The sequence below is a fragment of the Austrofundulus limnaeus genome, unplaced genomic scaffold (genome assembly GCF_001266775.1).
Source record: "Austrofundulus limnaeus strain Quisiro unplaced genomic scaffold, Austrofundulus_limnaeus-1.0 Scaffold47, whole genome shotgun sequence".
Taxonomy (NCBI): Eukaryota; Metazoa; Chordata; class Actinopteri; order Cyprinodontiformes; family Rivulidae; genus Austrofundulus; species Austrofundulus limnaeus.
In genome coordinates this window covers 649,699-658,685 of record NW_013952449.1, presented here as the reverse complement: position 1 = coordinate 658,685, position 8,987 = coordinate 649,699, and the positions used below count along the sequence as shown (strand labels likewise).

The 8,987-nt window shown below is 40.7% G+C and overlaps 1 long non-coding RNA gene across 1 annotated transcript; it reads left to right on the top strand.

Moving 5' to 3' along the window:
- The first annotated feature begins 6,405 nt into the window (after nucleotides 1–6,405).
- Nucleotides 6,406–7,212, top strand: LOC106517278 (uncharacterized). The gene is made up of 2 exons (XR_001310184.1): nucleotides 6,406–7,072; nucleotides 7,143–7,212. It is a non-coding gene; the product is annotated as an uncharacterized LOC106517278 (long non-coding RNA).
- The last annotated feature ends 1,775 nt before the right edge of the window (nucleotides 7,213–8,987 follow it).

Sequence of the window (8,987 nt, the reverse complement as noted above, 5' to 3'; positions counted from 1 at the left end):
CAGCACTTTCTTTGTTATCTGTTCACACTGTAGAAGAAAAGCAACCCATTTTTTGTATTACCATCAAGCATTGATAAGAATGCCTTTGACTGCTCTTCGCAACACAAAGGCAAACTGATACTCCAAGGGTGTGTGTGTGTGTGTGTGTGTGTGTGTGTGTGTGTGTGTGTGTGTGTGTGTGTGTGTGCGTGCGTGCGGCGTGTGTTTATAATTGTTTAGAAATGCTATATATTTTTATGTTAAATATGTTTTGCTTATGTTTATCATAATACTGTCTTTAGTTGAAATAGCCAGCTTGATACCAACATTTTGAAAACCATCTCGGAGCTGTTAGACCCACAACTAGCTCCCACGTTAGCTGTTTGTTTCCCTCATAAAGTTTTGTTGTATTTCACTTCTGTGCCATGGTGTCTGCACTTTGGGTCCTAACCACTACATTCAACTCAACAGCTACACCATTAGTACTTGGTTGGTTCATGGACACTATTATACTCTATATGATCAAATACTTATATTTTTGCCTTTTTTACTTAACAGAGACACTCTTTTGCACTTATAATTCTATGCATTCCTGTTGTGGCACAACTCTCTCAGTTGCTGAATATAACAAGTTATTTCCTAATAGCAATTTTTCAGTGCGTGTTTCATGGCACATCTATCCCCCTCTCCCCTCCAAAAATACATTTCTTTCACAGTAGTGAAAAATAAAAATCTGTCCAAGATTAGCAGGATATTTAACGTTGAACAGAAAGGTACAAAACACTTAGTAATGTGATTTAAAGTGGCAAAGTGGGAACTGAGTCTGGCTGGAAGCTGTGTTACATAAACACACACAGATGGCAACTAAAAATAATTATGAAAAAATATAAGTCAAAAATGAATAGAAAAGATAACTTTTTTTAAGACCTGAGAGGTAGTTCTTTACCACCAGACATTCTCATCAGCCTGGTGTTGAAAATAACCTGCCACAAGCAGGAAGTGGATAGAAGACGAGCTGTCACAGAACTCAGTTGTGTTACAATTTATTTACAAAGATAAAAAGCCTGCAGGTGCTCTTTCTGACTGCATTATTTAAACACAGGTTCTCATCTTTTTGAGTATGAATCCCCCTACATTCTGCCCAGCAGGAAACCCAAATTTGAGTCTTTTATTTTTGGTTTCTTTTTTCACTCCACCCTGTCTTACCCTTCAGCTCTATCAAAGTTCCTGCCTTCCACTCATGCCACAAACTATTACAGTTTCTCTACAATATTGTCAAATGTACACATCCCTAGGGACTTCCTTGCTGCTTTTACTTGTCTTGACAAATAGCTTGAGTCAGATGTTTTGCTACAGTGAAGTTGTTGTGATAGACCACCAATAAAAAGAGTTTAGAATAAAAAAATATTTCAAGCACATTGTTTTTATTGAACCTTTTGTACTTTCATTAAAGATAGCTAATCCTAATACTAAAAGCATTGCAATTTCTGATAGAAATAATAGTACTTTCCACTTTCTATACCACCTTCTTTACCAGTGTTTCAGACAAAGATCACCTTGTGTAGTGGCATTTGTAAGGAAATTACAAAGCCCCTTTAGTCAAACCTTGAACATATCATTTTGTTATACTACAAAATATTGTATTATGCTTTTCCCAATGATTCTCAACTACATCAATTTTTTTCTGTAAATTTGTAAAAGTTGTAGCCATTTTTATGCTGACTAATGTCAATTAGCATCTACCATTTGATCTTTTTAATATTTCAGAAACTGTTTTGGTAACAGCCACATGTTTGCTGAGTTTAGTTTTAGCATTGTCAGTATGTTTCCAACTTTGAGATAGAGTTTTGGACAGAATCTGCATCTGGACCCTTCAAAATTGTCTCATTAATGCTATGATTTTGAACTTCAGGATGTTTCTTTTTGGTGCATCTTCTGGTATCTTACTTTCTGTCTCCATGGTAATTGATTAATTCACAAACAGCTCCAATATTCAAAGACCAGGCTTGTCTGCTTCTAGCAGTTGGGAACATCTGTTTCATATGCACGCGCGCACACACACACACACACACACATACACACACACACACACACACAGAAAAAGTAACACTCCAGCATATGCATATAAACAAATGGACGTGCACCAAATCCATTTTTACACAGACGCACACTCAGTTCCTTTGTTATGGGCTAAGACACCTGCTGTTTGTTGTTCACAAATTATTAATAACAGTAAACAGAAAGCTGAGGGGAAAACATGCATTTCTCATGCTGATGAAATTTTCACGACCTGTCAGCCCATTCCAACCAGTGCTTTGTTACCAGGCAGGCCAGCACGACAAGAGGTGCTGCTTCGCCACACTTTTCCCATATCAGAACGAGCCACAAAGGGTGACAGGAACAACACAAAATCAAAGAAAAGAAATGTTAGTAAATGGAACACTTTTTTTCATGTCTTTGGTGATGACAAAAAATATCATCCCGCATCCCGTCCTGAAAACATGAGCTTTCAAAAATCAAGCAAACATTGCAGAAGTAAAACAGGTTTCGAGCAGAACTCATGACAGCCCTATTGTAGTTCTCAAAACACAACAAATGAATTCAGTGTTCCGCTTTGTGGCTAATCCATTACTTTTCACTAAATGCAAAAATACTGTGTCATTATCACTCTGCCGTCCTAATACATCTATTTGTAATTTAAAACTGCAACAGTGTGATCGCACAGGACATCCCTTCATCATGTCATTAAGCCACAAGGTGGGCTTACCCTTTCACAAGCCAACCATTTCTACTCTGCACTACTTGGCTTCATGGCACAAAGGTCTAGCAGTGGTGGGTTGGCCTTAACTCTCAGCCCAATCATAAGTCACACTGACATAGTCAAATGCCAGTGAAAAGTCTCTATAGGAATGAAGTCATGCCTACTCAGATGTAAGCTTACCACTTTCTCTTTCCCCCTATCCTCCACATGGATGGTTCCACTTCATTTGAAGCTCTGGTCCTTAACCAGATGCCTGGAGGCCTGAGGGTTCTGCAAATTATCTTAGCTGTTCCCAGGACTACACTATTCTAGACAGAGATCTCTGAGGTTGGATCTGTTGGAACCACTCGTCTAGTTGGAGGTCACAACACCAAGTGCTCCAATGACCACTGGCACCACTGAGGCCTTTATTACCCACGACTTCTCGATTTCCTATTTCAGCCTTGAATATTCCTCCAGTTTATTGTATTCCTTTTGCTGATGGTTCTGTGGCTTATAATTGTCACATCTATCACTTTCTTCTGTAGCTTGTCAACCACCACAATGTAATTAGTTATCTATCACTTGTTTGTCAGTATGGATCTGTAAGTCCCACAGTATCTTAGTCCTGCTATTCTCCACCACTGATGATGGGGTCTTCCACTTTGACTGTGAGACCTCCCATCCATACTAAGCACAGGTGCTTCTGTACTATTCCAAACACTTTGTTATAGATTCTATGTAACCCATGCTTTACCTGCCTGCATCTTACTTACTACCATTATGTTCTGGAGTGTCTCAGAGGCATCTGCGTACAGCCTGCATTTTGGGTCCTGCCCGGTGTGATAGACCCCATCCTCCATTGTTCTTGTGCTGCTATGATTAATGCCTTTGTGCCATCCTTTAGTCCAGCCTTGTCTAACCACTGGTAGGATTTGTTAATATTAGCCACTTCCTTAATCTGCCGGTGGTACGTACTGTGCAACAGGGCTTTTCTTTTCTTCCTATGAAATTTTAGAATTGTCTTTTTCCAGGACCCCATTTCTTATTAGAGTATCCTGCTTCCCCAACATCTGCCACAGGCTTTGGCTTCGTTCACACTGCAGGCAAATGCAACACAAATCTGACTTTTGTGGCTCATTACAGATTTTTTTCCTGACAGTCTGAATTGTAGAAATTTGATTGTTTCAAATTCGACTCAGGATTTTTCGGTATGTGGTACTGAATCAGATACATATCTAATGTTTTCAAAGCAACCTCAGTCTGAACATTTGTGTCGAATTTCATCTGGCTTTTTGATCCAAGTATTTAGAATATTGATACTAACATTGTGCAGTTTAAATGTTTTAACTCCGCACACCTTCATCTACAGAACAGAAGTCCAGTTGCTTCACCTTTGTCTTTTTAATTTTCCATGTCCTGAATGATTGAGAATCTACATAAATATATGACAGTAGTGTCTGTCTTGGACTGTATCGATACTAAAATTACTGGATTGCAATTTTTGTTTTAGCACGTTGCTCTCATTCCAAAAATAAAATGCTGCATGGAACAGCCAATCAGAGGACTGTTCAAAGGCCGACAGTGAACTAAAAAAGCATAAATATTTTGTTCAGCTCATATTCCACAACAAATTTCGAATCGACATGCTAACATGTAGCATCCATGGTTAGCTACTTCTGTAAACAGCAAGCTTATGTGACGTTCCACCACTTTCTGTCCGTGCAGGTCGCATCAGGGCCATAGAGAGTTCACACAGGAGTCTGATGGAAGTCCCAGCGCAAAATGTGATGCTATAATGTGAATGTCCCTGTCACCCCCCCCCCCCCCCCCCCCCCCCCCCGGCAGATAATCTGAATTGACTACTGAAACCTCCAGTGCGAACATAAACTTTGTTATTTTGGGTAAAGTCTAAAAATTCACTTTAAGAATATTTATCACTTTACTTTTAAGCATGTTTAGCAGGAATTTTTTGAAAACATGACTTTAGAAACTTTGCACTCCTTTGAACTTTTTACTTTGAATCCATTGACATGTAATATTTCCCCCCAATGTGGCAATAACATACACAGTATTTATGACACCTTTGCACAGATTTTAACCTTCATCTCTTTCTCTCCAGTCTCTTCGTGTTTCTGTTCCATCCCGGACTGTCTCTTATTGACACTGGGACTCTATGGGTACTAGAGTTGTTAATAATTCAGCCTAGAGAATGGATTTTGGTTTTCATTTGCAGCCCAAAATGCCTTGCTCCACTGAACAATGTGCTTGCGCCCAGGGCCCTGAAGTGTCTTCAGACACAAAAATAGAAAAAAAAGAACTTTTCCTTTCGATAGTAGCTGAATGTCTGAAAAGTCAGGGGAAATAATATATATCAGATGTAGAAGCAGTGATTTTGTTTCTCTTTGAATATCCAGAAAGCAATCGTTGACAAACACTCGCACACTTTCTGACTGTAGAGGATGTTATTACTGTGCAGGTACAAAGACACTAAAAGAATGTGGACATATTTAGTGTCCTAAAGAGCTTCTAATAGATGTGTCTTTTTTTGCTTCATTTCTTTCTTCTGTCTTCCTGTGTATCACCCCCCCCCCCCACACCCATTTCCATGACACATTTTCATGCAGTGACATATTAGTATCCATCAGCTTTGAAGGGCAGGGCGATCAGGGAGGCCTGTGTGTCATATATTATGGCACAGAACTCATTTCCTGCCTCAGTTTAACAATGTCTATGTCCTCCGAGAGGTGAAACTATATGAGGGACACATCACAAGCTTCTACATGTTCAAATATTGTGAATGTGTGCACGAGTGGAGGCTGAGAAGAACAAAAACGAAATAAGGCCAGTGGATTCAAAAGTCCTTCAAAATGAAACCCAAAGTCACTCTGGCAACACAGCAATTCATGAAAAACAAGCTGAGCTGAGTTTAGCATAAATGGATAACAAAAATTGCTTAACAATGCAGAGCTTCACTATATTGTCAGAAGTATTGGCTCACCTGCCTTGACTCACATATGAGTTTAAGTGACATTCCATTCCTAATCCCTAATCCATAGTAGTCAATATGACATTGATCCACCCTTTGCAACTAGATCAGCTTCAGCTCTTCTTGAAAGTGCTGTCCACAAGGTTTAGGAGTGTGTTTAAGGGGATTTTTGACCATTCTTCCAGAAGCTCTTCATCGCTGCTCTAATTCTTCCCGAAGGTGTTCTTTTTAGTTAAGGTCAGGACTCTGTACAGGCCAGTCAATTTCATCCACACTGGACTCTGCCATCCATGTCTTTATGGACTTGCTTTGTTCACTGGTGCTCAGTCATTTGGATGGGTGAGCAAATACTTTTGGCAAAATGTGTATATTACAGATCAATAAACTTTCAATAAGTACTTCAAAGTATGTCACGGCTGCTGTTTTCAAATGAACATGTAAAAATCAGGAGTCCCTTTTGTCTTTCTTTTGAAAACAATTCCGATGCATCTGACTTTTGTGTTTTCATTTATCTATCCTGGATAGTGCACCACCTAGACTGTCCCAAATAGGGGGAAAAAAAATGAATTATTAACTGAAGATTGTTTAGAAATTCCATGTCTAGCAGTCATGGTGAGAATGGTGGGATGTACCCTATACAAGTCTGAAGTCCATCATGAGACCACAACGGCAGTAGATAAATCCTGATAGGTGTTATGATCCTGCTCCTGTCTGCCTTGTCATGCTCATTTCCTGCTCCTGTCAGTCTTGCCCTGCTCATTGCCTCTGCCCCTCCCGTCACAGAAAACACAATCAAGCTCATTCATGACACCTGCCTCCCACAGTATATAGCTCTGCTCCAGTCTCCTGTTCCTTGCCAGATTATCACTAGCCTGTCTATGATCTTCCAGCTATTTTGTTCCTTGTTCCTCTCTTGCCTTGTGTCCCCGACCCTGCTCATGTCTCTTGGACCCACGTCTCCTGCCTCAGTCCCTGTCGGATCCTCCTTGTCATCTGTTCTCCTGGTAACGACCCTGTTTCTGTTTTTCGGACCCACGTCTCCTGCCTCAGCCCCTGTCGGATCCTGCCTGTCTTCTGCTCACCTGGTAACAACACTGGTTCTGTTTATTGGATTATCGCCTCACGTCTCGCCCCTGAACGGAACCTCGCCATCTCTGATCTCCTGGAACTCAACCTCGGAACCCATCCCTGGATCCTCGACTCAGCCTGTCCCATTCAACTTGGTAACGATCTCTGACCACRTGTGTTTGACCCCCGCTTGTTTTTGGACCACGAGAAAACCCCGCAGCAGCATCAACACCGCCCGGAACCAAAACTCAGCAGTTGATGTTTCCACTCGGATCCAACCCATCCAGAGAAGCTCGGTGAGATATATTATTTTTCTAAATAATATAATTTATCTGATCCGACTTAACCTCAGCTTCTTGTGTCCAGATCTGCTGATCCCGGTATCCAGTTCCCAATGCTCATTCTCATATTTATTCAATAAATCTGTTAAACCTTTCTCAGTGTTCGGTAATTACTCAGAGCTCAAACCTCCACTCGTAACAATAGGTCCTCTCACTACAGCTGTTGTAAAGTGTCTGAACTTAGTTCAACTAAAACTATAATTTTATTTTATCTTGTGGCTGCTACAAGAAAACTGTAACAGATAAGTAGAAAAACTGGAAAACATCTTGATGAAACACAGCTAAATACTCAGGAGACTGTCGTCCAAAGATCAGAAATGTTAGCCATATCACTGTCGTTTTAGTCTTAAACTTCCTTACAGAAGAGCTGCATGTGGTTAATCACTTATAATTATGAAGGACATATCTTTGTGATCAAATCGGTTTATTGTCTAACCAAACATCAATGGTTTGATTTTTCATTGTTTTCACAAACCAGCACCCTCTCCGTAATTCTTATCTGGTGACTCTTTGTGTCTGTCTTCATATTGGCATGTTTCTCAGCCTTGCCATCTGTACAGCAGTTTAGCACTAAAGATCTCAATTCAAAGAGTGAATTAGATTATATCTGCTTCATCCTGTAATCTCCCACCACTTCCGTTCACACCTTCTCTATTCATTGCAGTTTCCCTCCTTGATATGTGAAGACTGGGCCCTTTGCCAAATCTTAGATCTCAGCGGGGCTCATCCATATGGCTATCCTGTTCAGCAGTCAGTATTGGCCCATTTAACACATCTAATTGTTCAACATTTGACATCTTGTCAGAACAATTAGTTCTGATTGCTCCTGTAATGCTGATTTTGTCACACATTGGAGATTCGTGTTTTTGTTGCCATGGAAAGCGCCAGTGTTAGGTATCTGTGAGTGTAAATAAGTAATGTGATAAATAAGTCCTTATTAGGCAAGAAAACATGTTTGTTTTGAAAAGATGGCAGGTTAGAGATGAAGGTCCTAGCTACATTGCTCTGAAATTTGATTTTATTTTGTTTTGACATTTACAACCCGACTCAGCCAAGAATAGGGGAGGTAACATTAAAACCAGATGGAAATTGGTTTAAAGATGAAAAGTTGTTTATTGTGGCCAGTTACCAAAATAAAAAAAATATGAACAAAAAGAAGGTACTTCAAAGGTTCAAATTATCAATGAGTGGTTTGCAACTTTTAACAAAATAAATAAAACAAGTTTACCAACTAATAGTGAGTAATGCTGTTACAAGCTTAAAGTGTATCTTACCCCCACCGTGAAAAGATAACTCCACCCCAAGGCGAAATTTGAAAAATGCTTCAAAGTGGGTAGGGGATGGGGTGTGGGTAAGCGAGGGTGGGGAGTTAGAGAGCAGAGGTGTGGCCAGGAAGAGAGAACGTGACAGACAGCTAGCATTAGCATAATTGATGCTACATGGAGAGTGACCACAATGACGCAGATAGTCACATCTCTAAACGGTCTGAGCTGGAGGATTTTTCACCCCCCTCCTCACCAGAGGCAGAGAGAGACTTGATCAAGTCAGCTCAGTCTGGGACTGACTCATGTTGGCTCCGTGGATCAGGACACGGCGTGCTTTTCCGCAGCCTCGGCTGAGCTCTGTCCGCCTCACCAGCCCTGGACAGAGGAGGTGGAGCGCTCCGACAGCCTGACAGAAAAAATAAAAGCATACAGCTGCAGCTGCTCTCAAGATCGCTAGTTTAAAACATGAATAAAAGTGTTGGGTCTTGTTTGACTGAAGTTCGGTCTGGTTCAGCTGCAGCTGCCCTGCTGCCTTTTTTTCCCCTCCCGCTGTGCAGGACGTACTGCTGGTGTGTGTGTGTGTGTGTGTGTGTGTGTGTGTGTGT